This window comes from Grampus griseus, assembly GCF_964374135.1.
Source record: "Grampus griseus genome assembly, chromosome: 1".
NCBI lineage: Eukaryota > Metazoa > Chordata > Mammalia > Artiodactyla > Delphinidae > Grampus > Grampus griseus.
The window spans coordinates 175,846,401-175,870,437 of record NC_139017.1 but is presented as its reverse complement, the minus strand read 5'-3'; the positions used below and the strand labels follow the sequence as shown (position 1 = coordinate 175,870,437).

Here is a 24,037-nt window from a genome sequence, read left to right as displayed (position 1 = left end):
CCACACTTATGTAAATTGGAATATACGTTTATACCCAGGGTGGTCTACCACCTGCTTGTAAATGCTGCCTGACCTCGGGCTTGGCCAGACAACAGGGGGCGCCTATAGGTACACAAGCCACCTCTCCCCCATGGGTCCCAGCACTTGACTTTCGTCCATTTAAAAAAAAATGTGATATATTTTAGATGTTCATGTTTTAAAATGTACATTTTCGTCTGTACAATGTTTACATTGCATGAAAATACAGTGCCATATAACTGTGTGACTCACAGAGCTTATATAAAATATTAATTCAGACCTCACACATCTTAACAGCCTAAAAGACATCAGCAGAACCACAACGCTCACGGTTAAGAACCCACACAGCTGAAGCAATGAGCATTATCAGGGACGATGAAGAAAGGATATGAGATGTGCTAGCTTCACGGTCAGCCCTAGAGCCAGTACCCAAGGCCCTCTCCTCAACGCCGTTCTATGGCCACTCTACCAGACGTCCTTCCCCTGGGGTCCTTACCTGCTTCTGGAAATCACCTTCAGGAAAACAGGTGCTCAACTGTGACGGGCAGGTTGTGGCCGGGGAGAAGGAGGAAGGTGCAGCCCTGTGGAAACACAGAACCCAGGTCACGGGAGGAGCCAGGAGGAGCCACGGCCGGTGCTGTGGGATATAGGTGGATGGCGGGAAGCTTGTGGCCAAGGGCCCTGCACGGTCTAGAAATATCTGTATGTCTGGCCAGCCCAGAAACTTGCACCAGCACCCTGGGATAAGGTGCTGGCTGCAGCTATGCACTGTCATTTCCTGCCAAAGCAGGTCACTACACACCCTCCTCCCCTTGGGTTAGTCACCGAGGCCAACTGAGAGCCGCGCTGGGAGATGTCGAGGACCAGAGTGAATCACTTCCGGGCAGCTGATGGGCAAGTCCTGCACCTGCCCGAGAAGGCATCCCACCCACCAAACAACACGACAAGCCAGGCACAGCTACCTCGGCGCTCCGCCCACTTTGTGCTCAGACTTGCATGGTGTTTGTGTGCCTGGGGAACATCTGTAGTTGTATATGGAAACATAAGTTTACATACACACACACACACACACACCCCCCCCCACAGATTCAGATAATTTAAAACCTACTAGTCTGGCCACAGGTTTGCTTGCCCCAAACACACCTCTTCTAGGAATCAGAGAACATTCTCTTCTCTTCTTTGGCCTTCCACACACACCCTCATCGTCTGGGTCCTCTGCAGGTTGACCAGGCAGGAGGGAGGCTGCTAATGGTGGGGTGGAGGTGCAGGCGGGGGGGCCGGAGTCTCGCCTGCCCGTGGCAGCCCGGCCACCCCTCCACTGCGGCGTGTGGGCCTCAGAGCACTTGGTTTAAAGGTGGACTCCTGGCTCTCAGCCCTGCGGTGAGGACAGATGTCTTTGGATAATTGAGAAACCTATTCTAGGGGACCAAGGGGAGCTCTGCAACCCATCTGTCTTCAGCAATCTCTGCTACTCACCCACCCAAGAGGCTGAGGAAAACGTGCTTTCCAGAGGAAGTGAGATTCAGAAGCCTCCCCTACAGGGAGATGCTGCTCTGACCCTGGGTCTCTGGTCTGCAGAGCCCTTAGACCAGTGATGGCCCTGGGATGGAAGAGCAGTCACCCGCCACTGCCACCCCCGCCACCCTCAGCCTACCCTACGGGAAAGACATTTACAACGATTAATTGCTCTTTTATTCCTCTAGACATCAAAGCACTGAAATACCAAGGATCCCTGGGGAACCTTCTACCCAAGTCCCCACATTCCTTCAAAAAGAGATGAAAAGAGACAACCTTCTCCCACTTCTGAGGGGCTTTAATTTTCCAACTACCCCAACAGCCAATTAGCCTCCTACTGTCTACAGGGCTCGGACTGTCCAAGAAACAGAGAGGAACCTTGGCTTCATGACTTGAAGGAGAGGGCGCCTATGGGATGTGGTGGCTCCTGGTGGGATCATCTGGGGACTCACACCAGCTGTTCCATTTGCCACCCGATGATCAGGTCAATGTTCCCAATTTACAGAGGAGGAAACCAAGGACCAAAGCGCCTGGGGCCCCAGAGCCGGTGGAGACGGTGAGCACGCTTCCAGAGCTGGACTCTGTTTCCCGTTCTACTCTGTCGATAGTCAGCTGTGCAATCTGAGGTCAGTCACTGCCCCCTGAGCCCTCCAGTTTGCCACTGGTCAAAAGGAAATCAGGACCTCTACCGTGTCCTCCCTCGGAGGATGCAAGGAGATGAGGGCTGGCTTCATGAGTATGAGGCCTGGGCACCAGCACAGGTCCGAGCACTCATAAGGGCCCTACTCTTGGTTTAATGCTCTCCTGTTGCCGTCTTACAATTCTGAATAACTCTTCTAACAAGGGGTCCTGCATCGGGTGCCACCAACTATCTAGCCAGTCCAGAATGAGGGCAAGGATGTCAAGTGCTCTCAACTGCCAAGGGGACCGTAACCTTACGTAGACATGACATGGACTCAGGAAAGATTTACTAGAATAAAACCTCTCTAGGTGAACACAGCCCTGTGTCAGGCTCAGGAAGCAGGAGATACAAAGGTGGGGCTGTGACACTAAGCCTGCCTTCCAGGAGCTTCCAGAATGGCTGAGGAAACCACACTGCACAAGGCAAATGGAAAACAACACAAATAATATGTAACAATGAACCAAAAAGATAGGTCAGGTTAAAAACACAAACACTTCCAAGAGTGCCAACTGCACGTAACGTGCCGTGCCCAGCACCTCCCCCTGAGCAGCTCAGAGGTGAGAGGAAAAAACCCAGGGCCTCGACCCAGTGTAGTTAAGTGGCAGAGTAAGGGGATGTGCAAAGCTCTGTGGCAACACAGAGGAAGGGGAGGGACCAGCTCCTAGCAGAAGACCCTGAAACTGGGTCTTGAAGGATGAATAATAGGAGTTTGCTGGTAGAGAAGATGGGGAAGCGCGCTGCAGGCAGAGGGAACAGACATTCTTTGAACAAACAATTACTGAGCATCTGTTTATTATATGCCAGGCCCTGTGCTGGGCATTGAGGATACACAGGCGAGCATGCTTGTGATAATGACTCCCAGTGAGCAGGGGAGACAGGCTTGAATCAAGTCACACCCTGGTAAACAGAGCCTCAGATGGTGATAAATGATGGGGGTCAGGGGTCGGGGATGGTAAGTGCAAGGTGCCCTAGGACGCGCAGCTGGGAGTCTGACCTCACCCTGGGGGCAGGCACCCTTGGAGGTGACTTCTGAGCTGTTACTCAGGTCAGGAGGAGCTGGGTTGGGGGACACACACACACACACACACACACACACGTAAAGGTCCTCAAACAGGAAGAGACTGGGCCTTTGGGAAAACTGGAGGAAGAAGGTGTAGCTGAGGCCAGGGAGGCAGGTGAGGGGGCTCAAGGTACTGGACCACATGGGTCTCGGGGGGGGTGAGGAGAGGTTCAAGCGGGAGAGTCGGGTAAAGCCTGAGACCCCTGTGGCTGTGGCGTGAGGGCTGCGGTGTGAGGAGAGATGGAGAGAAGCTGGAGGGCAGGTCCCTGCTGGGCCAGGTGAGGGCCGGGCTTGGGCTGCGGGGTGACGGAGAAGGGACGGTGAGGGTGGGAGGGCTTGGGACACTTCGGCAGGTGGAACTGCGGGACAGGAGCAGTGTCGGAGCCTGGACTGCACTGCAGCTGCGGGAGGGGGTGTGGGTGTGACGTGCCAGCTGCCGGTCTGCTGGTGACGGCCCTGAGGACAGGCCAACAGCTGGGGCTGGGCTCCCAGGGCCACGGAGAAGCCCCTGGGTGGAAACAGAGCAGGCTCGTCCTTCAGATGAAGTCGGTATCACCGTGCACATCCACAAAGCGTTCTGGAGGCGGAGTCAGAACGTGGTGACTGACCAGATCCGGGAAACGTCTGGGGCACTTCTAGGAGATGCTGTGCTGGATGGGGCAGGGGGCTGGGGGGGCACTTTGGGAAGAAGGAGCGACATGGGTGACGGCGAAGAACTGACATCCTGGCATGTCACGTACCAGCCGCGTGGCCCTGGGGAACGCATTCATCCATGCAATCAACAGACATTCTGAGCACTTACTGGGACTGGGATACAGCAGTGCAAAAACAGGCCAAAGTCCCTATGTACATTCTAGGGAGAAGGGAGAACAGACAAAATGAAATAAACGAGAAGTAATCAGTGGGTAAATAACCTAGTAAGGAGGAAGGAGATAGGTACTCTGATAAAAAACCGAGCTGGCTGAGAGGAAAAGGAGGTGTCAGTGGTCAGGTGAGCAGGTGAGCCAGGGGAAGCCTGGGGGAGCTGGACTGGGGCCCTGGGCACAGTGGGAGGGACACCAGCGAGGGGAGGAGGGGGAGGGGAGCAGATCAAAGGACGGATAAGGGTGGGGGTGGTGAGGAACACGACCTCCTTCCATGTTCCACGTGCTGCCCAGAATGCTTGGTTTCTCAACCTCAGCACTAGTGACATTCTGGACTGGATACTTCTCTGTTGCGGTGACTGTGCCACCCATGGGAGGTTATTTAGCAGCCTCCCTGGGCTCTACCAGCCAAAGGCACCTCCCCCTTGGTTGTGACAACCAAGCATGTCTCCAGACTTTGCCACGTGCTCCCTGGGGGGTAAAGTCCCCCCCAGGTGAGAACACTGCTTTAAAGAAACAGCTGACATACATTCTGGCTCGCTGTTGGCCGCGCGCTGTTCTGAACCCTCCACGTATATGAATCATTCAGTCTTTGCAACAAGCATCCCTATAAGGTTTTACAAATGAGGGCACTAGTCTATGCTCACCCAGCTAGCCCGTCCTAGTCCGTTCTGGGGCAGGATTCGAACCCAGAACGTCCAGGCTCCCCCCCACCATGGTACACTGCTCTCCAGTAAACAAGTAAGTGGACAGAAACGCGCTCAGCAGAGGAAGGCAGCCCTGAGCCTCATCTGCAGCCCGGGCTGAGAGTCCCACTTGGGGTGGCACCTCAGGTTCCCCAGCGACATCAAAGCTGGGGCACCAGAGAGAACTTCCACAAGCTCCACTCTCAGTAATTAAACCGCAACCTCCCGGAATCTAGGGCCTCGTGAGCAACCACCTTAATAAATAAATTCCACATTTTGGCCTCCTCCATCCAGACCCAGGCTCGGCGTTCTTGAACCGCACTCCACCAGCAGGAGCAAAACAGGTGTCATGACAGCAGAGCCGCTCAGGACGCAGCACCATTCTTAGGTGATGAGCTTGGGATAAGGAATTTGTCCTGAGGTCACCAACCCAAATTCCAGCCTGCCCCAAAGCTCCTTCCTGCTCTGTGAAGCCAGGTGAAGTTGCAGAACAACAGTGATAATTACTGTGGTTGCGAGAGCATTCCTAAGGGCCAGGCACAATGTCAGGCCTGTTCAGCACATGGGGTCCTCACGACAAGCCTGCAAGGCAGGAATTATTCTCATTTTATAGATGAGACAACCAACGCTCAGAGAAGATAAGTAACCTGCTCAAGGCCATGGAGCTAACAGGTGACAAGCCTGGATTTGAAAATCCACGCTTTCTCTCCATCCTATCAGCCCCGTCCAGTTCAGAAGCTGATAGAAACATTAGCCATTTTATTTTATTTTATTTTATTTTTTTGGCCACACCCCATGGCATGTGGGATCTTAGTTCCCCAACCAGGGATCAAACCTGTGCCCCCTGCACTGGAAGCACAGAGTCCTAACCACTGGACTGCCAGGGAAGTCCCATTAGCCATTTTAACTGAAATTGAAATGAAAACCCACTTTACAGGGAAAAGACAAGTCAGAACCCAAAATAACTGCTAATCAGAACATGAAATAAGGCAGTATAAGAACTAAATACAGGGAATGATTCTTGATGGAATCCAGGGAGGGGAGAGGTGAGGGAGTCATAGGCTGCTATTGGGCAACTGGAGAAAATTTAATAGGGAGTATTTATTAGATATTAGTAGTGTATCAATGTTATATGTGTTGAATGTGATGAATATATTGTGGATACATTGGAAAATATCCTGGTTCTTGAGAGATACAGGCTGAGTATTTAAGGGTGAAATGTCTCAATGCTTCCAACTTACTCTGAAATGGTTCTGGAAAAAAAGTGTGTGTGTGAGTATGTGTGTATATGTATGCATGTGTGTGAGTATATGTGCGAGCATGTATATGTGAGTGTGTATGTATATATCAGTGTGTATGTGTGAGTGTTGTATGTATATGTGTGTATGTGTATATATGTGTGTTTGTATTAGTGTGCATGTGTATATGTGTGTATGTGTATATGTGTGTGAGCGTGTATGTGTTATTGTGTATGTGTGTATGTGTGTGTGAGCGTGTATGTGTATATGTTATTGTGTATGTGTGTGTGAGCGTGTATGTGTATATGTATGTGTTACTGTGTATGTGTGTATGTGTGTTTATGCATGTGAGTGTGTATGTGTGTGTGTGCTTGTGTTAGTGTGTATGTGTTTATGTGTGTATGTGTATGTGTATGTTTATGTGTGTGTGTACATGTGTACGTGTATATGTATGTGTTTGTGTTAGTATGTGTATATGCGTATGTGAGTGTTTATGTGTGTATGTGTACATGTGTGTGAGCGTGTATGTGTATATGCATGTGTTTGTGTTAGTGTGTATACGTGTATGAGTGTGCTTGTGTGGGTGTATGTGTGTGAATGTGTTTATGTGTATATGTGTATATGTGCGTGTTTGTGTCTGTGTATATGCGTTTGTTAGTGTGTACGTGTGTGAGTGTTTATGTGTATGTGTGTGAGCGTGTATGTGTATATGCATGTGTTAGTGTGTGTGTGTGTGTGTGTGAGTGTGAGTATGAACAGAGACAGTACGTGCGCAAATACGGCAAAGGTTAACACTGGTGAATCCAGGTAAAGGGCACAGGTGTGTTCACTGCACTATTCCAAGTTTTCTGTAGATTTGAAATCAAAATTAAAGGTCAAGAAAACACTAAAAAGCCCCTGGGAAGTGGGGTCGCAGCAGGAGAGGCTTCAGTTGCTCTGGAGGCCCCAGGGTGGCCCTCATCTGCGGGGGAGCAGCTGGGAAGCCCAGACACCAATAGGCCCTCCTCCCCGGCCGCAGGTCTGCTGCACAGGAGATTCCGGAACTCTCAACACCCACCCTCCCAACACCTCCTACCTCAGAGCTGCCACCTGCCCCTTCACAGCAACAGGGCACTTTCTCTTCCAGGTGTGAGCCGCTCTGATGAAGGCCCTTTGGTGAACTTCTCGAAGCATTAAAATCAAATCCACATGACATCATTCAAAGCCGCCCAACATCCAGAGCGCAGCCACCCTGCCTGGCTGCCCAGACAACAGGGGGAAAGGCATCAACACAGAAAACCAGCCAGCCTGGGGAGGGGGCTTCGGGGTGCACCTTCCTTTCCGTGGCCTGACTCCCCTCGGAGAGAGCCTGCCAGCCACTCTTGCACATAGAGCGTCACACAAACCAGAGGACATGGGGGCAGGCACAAACCCGCACGCTAGACAGGAAGGGGCTCCCTCCACTGCACCCTCGGGCAGGGGCGGGCAGGCAGCCCCTGGCCATCCACCACGGTCCCTGTTTGGCGCTGGTTCTCAGATGGGGGCACTTGGCAATGTCTGGAGAAAGGAGGATTTTTGATTGTCACAACTGGGAGGATGCTCCTGGGAAGAACCACCTACAGTGCACAGGACGCGCCCTGTCCCCCCAGCCCCACGCCCATAGTGCCGAGGATGAGAAGCCCTGCCAGGTGGCCACCTTCATTATCACTTGCACCAGGCTCATTCAGCACCTCCGGCCTTCACATCTGCTGTACCCTCAGCCTAGAATGTTCCTCCCTATTTACTGTTCACTGTTCAATCGTTACCTTTTTGAAGCCTGTGTTTGCACACTCACCCAAATTTCCTCTACTCAAAGCACTGCACAAGCACTGCACCTGGGTGTCTGTGCCTCTATTTCCACCTCCAAACTGGAAGCTCTCTGAGTGCAGGCCACAGGGTGGTTTAAGTCCTTCGTGGGCCCAGGCAGCCTTATTCTCACAGACATATTAAAATGGACCCAGGGACCTCCCTGGCGGTCCAGTGGTTAAGACTCCGTGCTGCCAATGCAGGGGGCCCAGGTGCGGTCCCTGGTCAGGGAACTACATCCCGCGTGCCACAACTAAAGATCCTGCATGTTGCAACTAAGACCCGGTGCAGCCAAATAAACAAATAAATAAATGGACCCATATCTCTCATTAAATAGAATTCTCATATAACTCCTATGAGTAGAGGGAGCAGATACTTTTTCTTTTCAGGTCTCCAGTATTTTTGTGGACCCTCGAAAAACTTGAAGACCGTAGGCTCTGTGCTGAGGAATCTGGTGGGTTCCTGCTGCTGTCAGTCACATCTGGAGTCCCATGCACAGTTAAGTGAATGAACAGATTTCAGATTCACCCGGGAACCACGAAGGAAGCCCCCAGCCTCAGAATGTCCTCACCTCAGAGAACCTAAGACATCAAGGAACTGAAGGAGCCTGCATTTACAGACTATAAATGTTGATGTAACTGGATTGGTAAAAGGCGTCTGTTTAAAACTTCTGGGGACTTCCCTGGTGGTCCACTGGTTAAGACTCTGCGCTTCCACTGCAGCGGGCCCGGGTTCGATCCCGGGTCAGGGAACTAAGATCCCGCATGCGGCACGGCCAATAATAATAATAATAAAAGCAAAAACTTCTGGTTAAAAAAAATTTTATCCTGTGATTTTGGCCTGATTGGTAGAAAAGGTTACCCAGAGCTCACTGTCTCTTCAAGTCCTTTTTACAGCTAAGCAAGAGTACCTGGCAGGCCTGCTCTGACAGCCTCCGCGGTTCAGCCAGCACAATGCAAACAGGAAGGGAACACGGAGCCGGGGGAAGTTTCCTCGGCTGCACTGAGACACTCAGATCCCGGGCGAAGTCCTTAAGCTCTGTAGTTCTTACCGAGGGACGTGCAGGTGGCGGTTGTATCCCTGCACAGTAGGGGGACAAGGACAGAAGGAAAGAAAGGCATCTTCTGACCTAATTTAAAAAGAGATTCTTTTTTCCTTCCCAGAGAACAGCTGGAGCCCTGGAACCTGGCCAAGCCGGAGCCTGAGACCTGAAATCAGGAACCAGTGCGCCTACAAAATCCGGCTCCGGATTTTCCTCTGATTCAGTCTGACCTTTGGCCTCCTGCAGGTTCCAAGGGGGTGGGTAATGCAGACTCCAGAGCCCTTGTCTATTTATGAGTGGATGTAAGGGCAGGCACTCCCAGCTTGAGCGGGTGCAAGCACCGCCTCCCACTCCTAGGCAGGCTCTCTCGAGCTGGACGGCCTTCACCGCGGGCTGAGCGGCACCTGGCAGTGTCAAAAGCTCACCTGTGCAGGCTGGTGGCAGAAGGACACCTTTTCTCTCCTGTGACCTAGATCAACATCTGAGATGCCCCCAGCGTGCTGACAACCCACCACCACCACCCCCCAAAGGGAAAACTCAATCTGCATTGCTGGTCAGCCTTCTTAGGGATCAGGCTGAAGTCAAATTGGGGCCGGAAGGACCAGTTCCAAGCCTAATAATCCCAGGGAAGGAGCCTAGCCAGGTTTCACAGACCTTGGGTCACCTCCAGAGAAAGAGGCCAGAATGGAAATTTTAACCCACGGAAGCTCCATCAACCCCACTGCCCACAGCTAGGCCAACTCTTGCAGGGTCACCATTTAAAACGTTAATTAAATTGGGAAATTTAAAAGTTGTTGTGTTTTGGTGGCGGGGCTGTTTTTTTTTTTTAAAGAGGAAGGGGAAAAACTGACACAGTGCTGTTTATTTATCAGGAGCTACATAAGGTCCCTTCACTCAGAGCCAGATGGGCTCGTTCACACCAGCCTCCTGCCGAAGGGGACAAGCCTTGTTCTCAGGGGCAGGATAAGGCGGCCCAGGTCTTCCGATGCCTGCCAGCAGGTGGGCTGCTCAAGGACCACTGCCCTCTCCAGCTCTGCCCCCACTATCCCTCCATCCCTTCCCTCCATTGAAGTCTTCAAATAAATAAGTTTCCCGGACCAGGCTCACTGTATCCCCTCAGAATGGGGCCAGAACGGCCTCCAGCTTCCTGTTGCGAGAATTAGGTCCTGAAACCAATTGGGCTGCTCGCAGGGCAAGGGCTCAGTCTCGCCGGGGTGGCCTCCAGAGCCAGCCCACTCCTCACTGCTCAGCTCTGGGGATGGCTGTCCTCAGGACCCAGCTGAGAGGCCCCAGGCCTGGCTTCCTGGGTGAAGCTTCTCATAAACCCTTAAGAACATAAGTTTTAGGATTACTGCCTCCTCTTTCCTATAGGCTTTCAGCGTACAGGTATGTGTTAATTTGTATAAAAATAAAGCTATGTTTGTTTACCTCGAACACATATCCATACTATTGCAATACACTGCAAGCATTCATTACACCCTCATGTCACATAGCCACACTGTTTGTTTGTTTGGATAACTGCTTCTGCTCCGTGACACAGGCCGTGACCTTCCCTCTCCTTTCCCTCCAGCCACCTCAGAACAAAAAATAATCCAAGGAAGAAGGAAACCTCCCCCTAAGAGGCTGCTGAACACTCAGTTTCCTTCCTCCCTAAATGTTTAACAAGCTAATAATCAAAATAAAAAAGATTTTAAACAGAGGCAACTTCAGAATCTACATGTGTTCATTCCATTAACTTGCTGGGGAAGTAGCATGAAGATGAGAACTTCTGATGGGTCACAAAACTCATCCAGTCTGGAGACAATGACGCTGGAGGCTGGAGGGGAAGGGAGGGATGATCAGGGAAAATGCACAGGCTCTGAGGAGACGGGAAAACACAGCGCCCCAAACAGCAGGAATCCACCCACAGTCACCTGCTCAGGGCCAGGGCCACCGTGGAAGAGCTCAGGAGAGTGGACAGAAATGGATGGGAGGCCTTAGGGGCTGTGTGAAAGCTCTAAGAAAGAAACTACCCCCAATCCCAGGGGGCTGCACACAAACACCCAGACCAGTGTAGGGGAGGAAAACTTTTCCCTTCTTCCCTTTAAGGTCTTTGGTTGGTCTAATAATTAAATTGACAGGAGACATTAACAAGAGAAAAACAAATTTAATTTCGTACATATGGGAGCCCCAAAGATATGTGGCTTGAAGAAGTGACCAGAGCAGGCATCTTTTATATCTTTTAGACAAAGAAACGATAAATTTGTGAAGAATTGACAAGACAAAGAAGCTTGGGCTTGGGGTAGTAAATTAGTGAGGAAGTAACAAGGTTTGTTTATACAGCCTTCTCAGCCTTGAATCCCCTGTCTCTGGTGATAAGGATGCCTTCTACCCCCTGGTACAGGGAAGGTACCTTTCACATGGGAGATTTATTTCCTGCTTTCAGGGGGATAAAGGAGGGTCAGAGGGCCCTTCTTGCACTGGCTGTTTCTCAGGAAACTATAATTCAAAATAATCAATATGCCAAGGTGGTATATTTTGGGATGGCGTATTCTGCTCCCCACCCACTCCGCACGCCCAGATAATCCAGTTCAGAAGCCAAAGCCCCATCACCCATTTGTAATGACATCCTCCACCCCGAAAGCCATGGAACCATTAGTCACCAAGTCACAGAGAGGGAGAAGAAGCTCCCAGCAAAACTGGCCTGCGAGCGCTCCCCTGGCAAAAAGACTCCTGGTTTTAAAGGCCAGCTGTTCACCTCAGACTGTCAAATTTCATAAAATGAAACCCAGGACCTTTCACAAGCCCATATCCACAAAATGCAAGCAAAATCTGACCTCCTGCAAAAACTCTCAGTTGAGAGGAAAAAGCTTATATGGAGGTTCGGGAGAGAGAGAGGTTAGTTACACTACACATTAGTTTGATGGTATTCCTGAGGATTAAGACTTTAAGTCTCAGAGAACTAAACTTCCTTGCAAATTTACCTGGAGCACATTACACAATGTTAAAACAAAACAAAAACAGAAAATATAGGCACCAATGCACTGGTTCTTACCTGCTTCTAGAAAAGTCATGTAAGTCTGCCAGAAAGATACTCAGTCATAAGACTTCCAAGTCCCAAATAGAATAACTCACCCAAAAAAGAAGTTCCAGGACTTCCCTGGTGGCACAGTGGTTAAGAATCCGCCTGCCAATGCAGGGGACACGGGTTCGATCCGGTCCGGAAGATCCCACATACCGCGGAGCAACTAAGCCCATGCGCCACAACTACCGAGCCTGCACTCTAGAGCCCACGAGCCACAACTACTGAGCCCATGTGCCACAACTACTGAAGCCTGGGCACCTAGAGCCCATGCTCCGCAGCAAGAGAAGCCACCGCAATGAGAAGCCTGTGCACTGCAACAAAGAGTAGCCCCCGCTCACCACAACTAGAGAAAACTCGTGCACAGCAACGAAGACCCAATGCAGCCAAAAAAAAAAAAAAAAAAAAAAGAATTTTTTTTAACAAGTTGCTGAGCACTTAAATTTTCTGTCTTTTATTATTGTTTTTGAATATTTTTTAACATTTATTTTATTTTATTTATTTATTTTTGGCTGTGCTGGGTCTTTGTTGCTGCGCATGGGCTTTCTCCAGTTGTGGTGAGTGGGGACTACTCTTCGTTGTGGTGCGCAGGCTTCTCATTCTGGTGACTTCTCTTGCTGCGGAGCATGGGCTTCAGTAGTTGCGGCATGCAGGCTCAGTAGTTGTGGTGCACGGGCTTAGTTGTTCCACGGCATGTGGGATCTTCCTGGACCAGGGCTCGAACCCACGTCCCCTGCATTGGCAGGCAGATTCTTAACCACTGTGCCACCAAGGAAGCCAAATTATTATTATTTTTTTTTTGGCTGCAGGAGCTCAGTTCCCCGACCAGGGATTGAACCTGGGCCACAGCAGTGAAAGTGCCGAATCTTTTTTTTTTTTTTAATTTATTTATTTATTTGGCTGCTCCAGGTCTTAGTTGTGGCACGTGGGATCTTTAGTTGCGGCATGCATGCAGGATCGTAGTTCTCTGACCAGGAATCGACTCAGGCTCCCTGCATTGGGAGCATGGAGTCTTAGCCACTGAACCGCCAGGGAAGTCCCGAAAGTGCCGAATCTTAACCACTAGAGCACCAGGGAACTCCCTCTCTTTCATTGCTATTAAGAAGCAGTATTTTCCTACATGTATCTTTTTTTTTTTTCTTTTTTTTTTTTGCGGTACACAGGCCTCTCACTGTTGTGGCCTCTCCCGTTGCGGAGCACAGGCTCCGGACGTACAGGCTCAGCAGCCATGGCTCACAGGCCTAGTCGCTCTGCGGCATGTGGGATCTTCCCAGACCAGGGCATGAACCCGTGTCCTCTGCATCGGCAAGCGGACTCTCAACCACTGCGCCACCAGGGAAACCCCTACATGTATCTTTATGCTTTTGTCTGTCTATAGGATAAATCCCTACAGTCTTAGTTGCTACAGCAAAGGGTGCATGTGTTTAAATGTTTAATATTTTGCCAAGTTGCCCTCCATGGACATGGTGACCTTTTATGTGCCCCCCAAAATGGTGCAAGAACACCTGTTTTCCCCCATACCTTGGCAGAAGTTGATTTGTTGCTAATCTGATAGGTGGGAAGTGGTATATCATTATAGTTTTAATTTGCATTTCCTGATGAGGAAATAGAGCATCATTTCAGATCATTAAGAGCAATCTATTATGTTGTTTGCCCATTTCTTTCTTGGGTTGGCAGTCTTCTTCTTGTTGATCTACAAGTGCTCTTTATATATTAAGACAGTTTGTCCTATGGCTGTGATATTTGTTACACGTATTTCCCCAATTTGTCATTGTTCTTTCGATTATATTATTTTATCCATGTAGAGTTTTGATTTTTATGTAATCAGATTTTAACATCTTTTATTTTATAACTTACAGATTTCATTTCATATTATTTCCTTCTCCCACTGTTTTCTTTTAATATACTTACTATTTTGTACTTTTAAAACTTTGCTCCATAACTGAGTGATCCACAAACCCAGCCTCACCAGAAGCGGGGCAGGTTGGCATTGTGTGCCTCCAGTGGGACGTGGACAATGTCAGCTACAATCATTTCTCACCAAAATGTTCACCTTTACTCCAATTCTAAGGAAAACCAGACTAATAGTCAATAGTCCTGGATTTTAAAAAATGTTAATGTCGTGATAGACAAAGAAAAGCTAGTGAACACTCTAGGCTAAGGGAGAGGAAAGAGCTTGGGAACCTAGTGAAGTTGAGATCTTCAGTTGGATCCCAGATTAAAAACTGGTGCAGGCCAAAGTGAGGGGCGTGGTTGGGAAAGTTGGATGTGGGCTGTATATCGGAGAACACTGCTGGGTCAATAGTAAATTCCTTGGGGCTGAAAATAGTATTGGGATAATGTCGGAGCATGGCCTTAGGAGATGCAAAGTATCTGATACCTGCAACTTGCTTTTTTTCTTTTTAATAAGGGCAGCTCTTCAGCTTTCTTTTTTTTTTTTAAATAAATTCATTTTTGGCTGCATTGGGTCTTCGTTGCTGTGCGCGGGCTTCTCACTGCGGTGGCTTCTCTTGTTGCGGAGCACAGGCTCTAGGAGCATGGGCTTCAGTAGTTGTGGCACACGGGCTCAGTAGTTGTGGCTCGTGGCTCTAGAGTGCAGGCTCAGTAGTTGTGGCACATGGGCTTAGTTGCTCCGTGGCATGTGGGATCTTCCCGAACCAGGGCTCAAACCCGTGTCCCCTGTATTGGCAGGCGGATTCTTAACCACTGCGCCACCAGGGAAGCCCACAACTTGCTTTCAAATCGCTCAGTATAAGTATAACCAATCAAAAGAATGCCAGGGAACCATTAAAAGGAGTGGGGTAGCTGTAAATGACCTCAGACATTAACTTAACGGCTCTGTGCCTCAGTTTGCTCATCTGCAAACTGTGGACAGTAACAGTCCTTAGTTCACAGGTTTGTTGTGAGGAATAAATGCATTAACATAAGCAAAGCACTTTTAACAATACCCAGCACAGGAGAAGTGAAGCAGTATTAGCCAAATGATGACGATGATGATGATGGTGGAACAGAATGAGTTCCAGTACTTACCGTGAAGTGAAAAAAGTAAGGTGCACGACAGTGTGTATACAGTGTGGAAACAAAACAGTGCACATCGGGCACGTGTGCAGTCAGCGCGTACCTGATGCACTTGTACATGTGTAGGAGGTCTCTGGTTAAGATGCACAAGACATCCACTAACAGGTGTCTTTTTCGAGGCGTCTCTTTCAGGGAGGGAGGAAGACTTAGTTTTCAACCATTAGCCTTTTGAGTTCTGTACTATGTATATATTACCTACTCCAAAAAATCCCAACGTATATTTTTTAAAGGACGTGGAATGGGGTCAGAAGAGGAGAATAAAAGATCTTCCTCCACTTTGGTGGCTGGTTGCCCAGCCAGCCAGTCCAGTGCCGTGGCCGCTGTTGAGCACCCAAGCTCTGCCACCATCGCTCACAGGCCTGCGAGAGCTCTTCTCTTCCTCGGAGATGGGAGGTGAGGGTGGACAGCCAGTCCCGGAGCAGACGTAAAGTGATGGCTCTCGGGTGGCAGCAGCAGCTTCCCTGGGGTAGGGATGAAGGACTCTGCCCCTGTGCTGGCTGACTCTGCCCCACCACGTCCCACCGTAAGCTCCGGAAGGCTGTTCTGCGCAGGAAAGTAGAGCCAGGGCCCTGGAGAGACACCCGTAAGCCAGCTTACCAGCCTGTAGGCCCCACCGTGCTCCCCCTAAAAATCACCAGCACCCCATCTTCCTGCAACTCCAGCGATCGGCTGTGGAGCACATAGTGGGAAACGGCACTCACAGAGGTCTGAGATCACAGCTCAGCGGACCTGACCTTGGCGGTTTCTCTATCACCTCTGCTCCTTCCTTAGTAAGTAAGACTGCATCATTCAGGGGCTCAGAACTACCCCCTTACCATTTAAAATCTCCAGATCATCTCGGCAGCACCCACAGCCTCATGTGTTTAAACTGTCTTCCTCCAATGCCCCTCCCCCCAGCCCCGCCGCAGGAGAAACATAAAATTATAAATGGAAAATCATTCAAATGCTCTCTACCTGGAGAGAATGGAAGAAACCTAGAGGGTCCGAAACACATTTTAGTTCATATTCCTGCAGCAGAAGGACATACTGTGAGGACAAGGGTCAGGATGGATCGGTCTGTCGGAAGCCAGGGCTGCCTGGGGCAGGGGGCGGGGAGGCCTTGGTCTGGGCAGGGAGGTCAAGGCTAACCCATCTCTTTGGAAACTGGGCCCCTGGTTCGCCAGGTGATTTAGCTGGAAGAACAAGGGTGGGACCCACACTGTGAAAGGTGTCTGAATCCAAAAGGGACCCTGACCCCTGAAGGAAGCCCCACTTGTGGAAGCCGGAACTGCAGAACGACAAGGCGGTAACTTCATCTGTTTTGGAGTTGTTATTCAGTTCAGGGACACGGACCACAGGATTCCAGCAGCAGGAAACATGTGGGCTGGATACACAGGAGATACTCAGGCTGAAAAAGCCTTAATTGGAGCTGGTCTCCAAAAGCCTCCCACCCAGCTCTCCACGTGGAAGAGAAGATGGAAGTGGGTCACATTCTCCCAGCTGAACCGGCAGCACCGTGGGCTCCGACCGCACAAGAACAAGCCCAGGGGCACTGAGTGACCTGGTCTCCTCGCCAGACTGGCCTTTTCCTCCTGATCAGATGCTGGATGGTTCTGAGGCCCTCCAGACTGAAGGGGCACCTGGTCAGCACCAGGAAGGTAGTGACACTGCAGGGGCTGGTGAAAGTAACATTGCCCGGGAGCGGAGCCCTGTCCTGGCACCTTCCTCTCACTCTGGATGTGGGCAGGCGTCTCTGCCAGCCCTGTGCCCTCTCCACCCCAGCTCTGGCCTGAGGGCTACTGGAAGAACACTGGGTGCTTTTGCAGAAACTGCTGGGCCTCCCTGACCGCACTCTTTGGAGGGATCCTGAGGCCTGTGGCTGGGCAGACCTGGGGAAGAAAGAACCCTCCCCCACCCCACTCTGCATAAACTGACCCCAATGGGGGCTCACAGACAGAGGTGTCCCTGGCATCATGCCGAGAGCACCGATGCAGCCAGCCCCACAGCCTGCCTGCCTCCGTGTGCCTGCTTTCCAAAGTTGGCCAAGGGAGACCTGTCAGGCAGGCAGGGAATTCCGGGGAGACAAGCACTGATGGTCTTCTCATAAGATAGGCACTGGATTGATGGCATAACTTCAGAAAGCTGTGGGGACTTCCCTGGTGGCGCAGTGGCTAAGAATCCGCCTGCCAATGCTGGGGACACGGGTTTGAGCCCTGGTCCGGGAAGATTCCACATGCCACAGAGCAACTATGCCCGTGCGCCACAACTACGGAGCCCACGTGCCACAACTACTGAAGCCCGCACGCCTAGAGCCCGTGCTCTGCAACAAGAGAAGCCACCGCAATGAGAAGCCCACGCACAGCAATGAAGAGCAGCCCCCGCTCGCCGCAACTAGAGAAAAGCCCACGCGCAGCAACGAAGACCCAACAGAGCCCAAAATAAATAAATAAATAAATAAATTTTATTTGAAAAAAAAACTGTGGAAAGAGCTCAATGCCATGATCGTTCTTCCCTGACTTGAACTCGGGTAACAAAGGGTTAATAAGCTTTTAAGTGGAAACGTAGTTCTTACTAACTGGGACTGCCAAGGTGCTAACTGTTTCTACAGACACCCACACTAGCACGGCTTTTGTTAAGTGTGACACACAAGGGCTCCAATCTACTAACTCTTCCCCAGCTCTTCTGGGAAGCCAAACCCAACCCTCCACCGTAACGTCCGTCCAGGGCAGGTACCCATGCGGCTGATGTGGACATCTGGAAATTATATCCTGACTCTCCTCCTGAGAGTTCAAAACACTCACCAACATGTTCTTGCTTTAGTCACACGACTCCCAACTAGATAGTAAGCCTCTTGGCCCTAGATTCTAAGATTTGTACGATAAGAACTAATTCTACCCTGCTCACCACAGTATTCCCTACCATGAGTATACCCTGCTCACCACAGTATTCCCAGGGCCTACCATGGGGCCCAGATCATAATAAAAGTTCAGTAAATATTTATTACTTGAATCAGTGAGTTATTAGGAGGAAGGAGGAAAGGAAGGATGAATGGAAGATAGTCATCACCTCTTGCTATCTCTGTGTTCTTGGTTTATATTACAAAGACATCACCGCCGGGATTAGAAACCAAGCCCTATAACCCCCTTCTCTGCCCTGCCATCAACGGTCCTCGAACCTGTTACGATGCACAGTTTACATGCTGCTTCCAGAAGCTTCTACAGAACAACATGAACATGAAAAATGGAGAAACTTTCATGACCTTCAATCCTTAAGAAACTTCGGAAGGAGGAAGCCCCCCAACAGAAGGACATCTTTCCCTCTGGGGGCTGTTGTCTTCCCCCTCTAACAAGGCTCTGCAGAGGATCAGGACATAATAGGTCTTTAATGACAGAGTATAAGCAGTTGGGGCTCAGTGCCCTTTCATAAAAGAAGTTCAAAAGCACTTTGGCCCAAACATCACAATGCCCCTGGGAGCTATTAAGGCACAAGGATCATTATCCCCATTTACAATTGAGGAAAGTAAGGCAAAGGGAGGTGACTTAGTTTGCCCAAGGTCAGATGAGACAGGGAAAAGGCACAGGATTCAAACTCTTTGCAGCAGCCAGCGCGCTAACTCTGGGCACCCTCACAATGTCATCCACGCTGGGCTTAAGGGAGATGTCTTTTCTTCTCTGTTGTTTCTGCTGCAAGGCAGCATCTAATATGGTGTCCAGAACTCACACACAGGAGTCCCACCAACTGGGTCTCAATCTTGACTTTGTTCCCAACTATCTTCACTTCAAACAGCTTATTGTACTTAACCTTTCCAGGCCTCAGCTTCTGAATATGCAAAATGGTAATAATGCTACTTAGAAACTACAGTGAAGACTAAGTGAGAAAAAGTACAGAAAATGTCATCATTCATTTTCTAAATGAGTACGCATCACTCTCATAATGAAAAAAAACAAAAACAAAAAAAAGAACAACAGTAACAAGAGAAAAAGGTTGCACCCACTCCGGGTTTAGTTTTTACAAGGAGACAGGCAACACGTGACTAACAAGCATTTCCGATTCGGCCACTGAAATACGCCAGAACCCTGAGAGTGACTTGCAGCACAAAAGTCCTATTTGATTCCTACCAACTCTCACTGGCCTCTCAAGGTTAGCAGAGCAGGTTGGCATCACGGACACTGACAGACAAGGGGATGCCTGAGTGAGGATTTGAAAGGCTGGCCAACTGCCCTCAGTCTGAAGAGGCCAACTTTGGATTCCTGGTGAGTTGAACTCCTGGGTTTGAAACTCCATTTCTGCTGAGCTTCCCAACTCCACTCAGCCCAGACTAAAGACAGCCAATGCTTTCTAGATACCACCATACTTGGATCAAGTGATGTGCAGGAGTGTAGATCAAATAATGATACAGGAAGTGTTCAGAGGTGACAGTGTGGCCTGGTGGTACTCAGCAGGGGACTGGTAGAGAAATGGGGATGGGGTCGGGGGGGAGGAAAGCTGCCCAGTCAATATTGGTACACTTCCAACAAAGACACTGTGACAGGGAATTCCCCGGTGGTCCAGGGGTTAGGACTCTCATGCTCTCACTGCCAAGGGCCTGGTTCAGTCCCTGGCCAGGGAACTAAGATCCTGCAAGCTGAGCGGTGCAGCCGAAGAAACAAAACAAAACAAGACACTGTGAAGACACTGTGACATACAGGTATGTGGGGGTCCCTGATGCACATAAGAACAGCAGCAAAACTCCAAGGTTACGCCAGAGTCACTACCATGACAAGAAGCTTTTCCTTATGCAGAGAACAGGACAAGCTGCTGTACAGGACAAGATGCTAAGAGCTGGCGATGCTCATTCATTCAACTCAAGAAACATTGACCAATTACCTACATACTCAGGGGAGAAAGGTGGCTTGATGGAATCTGCAGGACACACAGACACACACACCTGGAACTTCCTTAAGTTAGCTGATGGATCCCACATCTCCTGGGTACCTAGGTCAGAGACATGAGAAACCTGAGGGGAATAAATACAACACTGATGGCCTCCAAAAGCCTTCCCAGGACAAGAAGAGCCTGCTCACTGCTCTTCCAATCGTCCGGGTCTTTCTCCTAGGATGGACCCCCAGGAAAGGTTCCTGTGCAGTGACCTCCCACTGTTCAGAATTGAAGAGTAAAATCCAAACTCCTCACTGTGGCCACAGACCCCACTCCTGCCACCTCCTCACTCAGTACACTCCAGCCGCCATAGGCTTCTTGTACACTCCAGCCGCCATAGGCTTCTTGCTTCTACTGTCCTCTGCCCATCCGCAGGGTCTCCATTCAAAGTTACCTCCTCAGAGCTCGCTAAAATTATGACCCAGGCACTCTCCATCTCATTGCCCTGTTTTATTCTCCATGCATCTCTTTTCACCATCCTACATTATTTTGTTCACTTGTGTACTTGTTTACCGTCTGTCTCTCCCACTAGAATGTAAACTTCATTAGATCATGCAACTTGGTGATCTTGTTCTTGGCTATATCCCCAGCATCTACAACGGTGCCTGGCACACAGTAGGTGTTCAATAAGCCATACAATTTAAGAAATATTTATTGCGTGCCTACAAAGTCTAACTGTAGACCAAAAAAAAAAAAAAAAAAAGACAAAATCTCTGCCCTAAAAGAGCTTAAATTCTGATGGGAGATAAAAATCAGATTAAAAAAATGGTGAAATAACAGCTACTACTTCAACCAAGCCATACCAAGGTGCTCAGTGCTGTTCTAAGCATCTAATAGGTATTACTTAATTTAAGCCTCCCAACAACTCCATGAAGTATTAATATTTTATAGATGGGGAAACTGAGGCACAGAGAGGTTAAGTTACTTGCTGAAGGTCATGAAGCTCATGATGGCAGAACCAAGACCCAAACCCAGATAGTCTTGGTATGAAGTCCATGCTCTGATTAAGAGCTATGCTTCCTACCTGCCGAGTGTCGAGTAACTACTTGGTCAGCACCCTCAGCAGCTGTTCCTTGTAGGCAGAGCTGGAGAGAGAGCAGACCCATCAAGGAAGGGCTGTGAGCTCAGTGACATGGAGTCTGCTGGGTTGACCCCCGTGGTATACTCTGGTTGAGGAGGAATCTAATGAAAAGACATGGACAGGGTCAGGGTTCCTGGGCTCTAGTTTTAGGTGCTGTGAGACACCCAGGCAAGTCAACTCGTACTTGATGAGTGTACTTTTGGGGCAGGATCTAGATGCTGTGAGGGATGGAAAAGCTGAATCCAATAGAGACCCTGGCCTCAGAAAGCTTAGGGTCATGCAAGTGCATACGAAGCTGAGAGGTAGAAAGTGACGGATACCATTAGCAAATGTACAAACAGCTATGGGATTTCAAAAGAGTTACTCACTCTCTAGGGACCACAGGTGCCCAACCGTAAGAGGGGCCCGGCCCCACGGTCCTTTATAGCTCGGATGTGTTCTGACAGCCCAGACTTGGAGCAACGTGGAGATCAAGTTTTATTCTGGTTAATGGTTCAAGTTCACGGCCACTGAGCTGCTCTCCCACCCACCATGAGATCAGTCCCAATATCTTTGGGCAACATCCTACAGCAGAGGCAGGGCAATAACGCTCTCATTTAAATAATGCAGCCGGATGTGGGAATGAAGCCCAGTGTGTTCTGCCCTCCTCCACCTCGAACTGATTTTTAAGCCTACAAACCCTCTTCCCTCAAGGAGGGGGTGGGTGACGTTTCTGTGAGCACCTTGTTAGAACGTGGAGACTGCTCCCTATTCACCCTGGTCACATCAGTATCTCTAAGGTTAGCACAGTACCTGGCCCAACAGCAGGTGCTGAGTAAGGTTTGCTGAGTTAAACCTGAGCTTGGTCAGGTCTAGAAATTCTCTGCCAGAAGTATAACTCGAAGTCGGTGTTCCCTGAAGTTTTGCTTTAAAGGTCTGAGCCTCTCTCAGGGGGAGCAGACTGGTTTTACCTATTCACTTCTGCTACCCCTACTCTGGTCCAAGCCACCATCATCCCTTGACCGGAAGCGGCAACAGTCTGTCTCCCAATTAGTATCCCTGCTCCTTACAATCCAGTCTCAATAGAGCAGCCAGAATGATCTCTGAAAACAAATCTGATTTTATCACCTCTTTACTTAAAATCCACCTGTGGTTTCTAACTGCACTTGGAATAAAATCCAAACTGGCTCTTCCCACCTTCACAGCACTTACCATGACTAAAATTATTTTGTCCACTTACTTGTTTAATCCCTCCTCTTCAGAAGGTCAGCTACAGGAGGGCAGGGGCTGTGTCTCTCTTCACCACTGTAGCCCCCGGTGCTTGGAATGCTGCCTGACACATACACAAGGACCACTCACTCCACCAGGAAACCATGAATGACACACTGGCATTTAACAGCCAGCACCTGTATTTATAATTCAAAGTCCTGCTTTAAATCAAAGGAAACTTGGTCTCTCTGGACACTTTAATGGCCCAAGAGATCAGTATCACTTAGAGTCTAAAGCCAGGAACTAGAGCCCAGTAGTTGTAGCAGGGAGCTAAGAGCCAAGATACTTGGGAGCAGAACCTCAGGACAAACTCTGACTTGCCTCCAGGTCCCTTGCCCACACACCCTGTGCCTCAATTTACCCAGCCGTCGGCCAGGCACACTTCCCTAAGTAGTGTGAGTGACAGGAGACAAAGTAATTAACAGCTATAGTGTACTTAGATTCTCAGATAGGAGGTGCTGCCAGCCTCACATCTCATTATTCATAAAACTCTTCATCTGCGGCCAACACAGGCCTCCTGGGCCTTCCCAGGGGCTAACCTGACAGCAGGTACTGCTCAGACAAGTTCAGCACACACGAGAGAGGCAGGCATGCGGGGCCTAACAGAGGTTGGGTATCAGACCTAAGTGTCTCGGTTACCAGGTTCAAGAAAAAGGAAAGTGGTCGGGGTGGGGATGATGGAAAGGAGGCGAGAAGTGCAGTCTGGGGCTCTGAGTGGTTAATCTTGCAGGTTCACATACACACGCCTGCCATACAGGTGAGATGTATGCCTACAATGTGCACCGTCTAGGAACACTCACTAGGAGAGGTGGGATGGGGACACGACAGTTCAACCAGACTAGGGAGAGGAACCGTGGATCAGCGACCAGATCTTGGCAGCATTTAGTTTGGGAAAATATGGGAGGGCTCTATACAGAGGGTCAGGATGCTGAGAGCAGGGCGCAGGTGAGGGAAGACACAAGAGGGCACGGGACCTGGAGTGCCGACAGACGGTGACAACCCCGCCAACGCGGTGGGGTGAGCAACAGAGTGGATGGCTCGGACACCTGTGGAGGCGACCCCCGGGGTAAGGGGGGTTGAGGACCGCTGGATGGTGGTCTGTCGCGGGGGCGGCGAGTGGCAGGAGCAGCGGGGGCCAGGTGGGGCAGGAGGCCCGGCCCAGACCAGGGCGCCGTGCCGGGGGTCCGGCTGGTGGGTCCGAGCGGGGTCGGGGGCGCCCTCCACGGCCCCTCCCCGAGAGACAAAGGGCCGGCGGCTCCCCCGAGCCCCGGCGCGGCGCGGGCCCAGGCGCTGAGGGCGAGGGCCGGCCTCGGCGCTTACCTGGGCCGCCCGACCCGGCCGGGCGGGCGGGGGCTGCGGGTCCGAGAGCGGCGCGCGGCGGCCTGTTCCGGGGCGCGCACAGCCCGAGCAGCCGCGGGGGCAGCAGCAGCAGCAGCAACAGCAGCAGCAACGGGAGCAACCGCCTCAGCCTCCGCCTCCCGTTCAGTGAGTCACCGCGGCGGGGAGAGAGGGAGGCGCCAGGCCGCCGAGGGAGGGACCGGCGGAGGGGGCGGCATCTGGCTCCGCTCGGGCGGCGGAGGCGCGGCCACGGCAACGCCCCGGGGGGGCCGGGCGCCGGGGGCGTGACCTGATGATGTGGTGGGCGTGGCCAGGAACACCCTGTGGCTCTCATTGGTTAAATCGGACAGAGGGTGGGGATTCCAGTTGAGTGGGGGGGCTGAGGAGTGCTCGGGCACGCTCATTGG

General features: G+C 50.6%; 1 protein-coding gene across 2 annotated transcripts in view; it reads right to left on the bottom strand.

Annotated features, from left to right (window-relative positions):
- The window catches only part of CTNNBIP1 (catenin beta interacting protein 1), a 51,896-nt gene extending 28,136 nt beyond the window's left edge, over window positions 1-23,760 (bottom strand). Inside the window, exons 1-2 of one of the 2 annotated variants that reach the window (XM_082680723.1) lie at window positions 23,613-23,760; window positions 515-599 (exon numbers count right to left, since the gene is read on the bottom strand). The gene's annotated coding sequence lies outside the window, so the exon portion shown is untranslated. Of the gene's footprint in view, window positions 1-514; window positions 600-8,796; window positions 8,916-23,612 lie in introns of those variants that run through there. The other variant, XM_082680724.1, reaches the window with a different exon arrangement.
- Window positions 23,761-24,037: the final 277 nt, after the last annotated feature.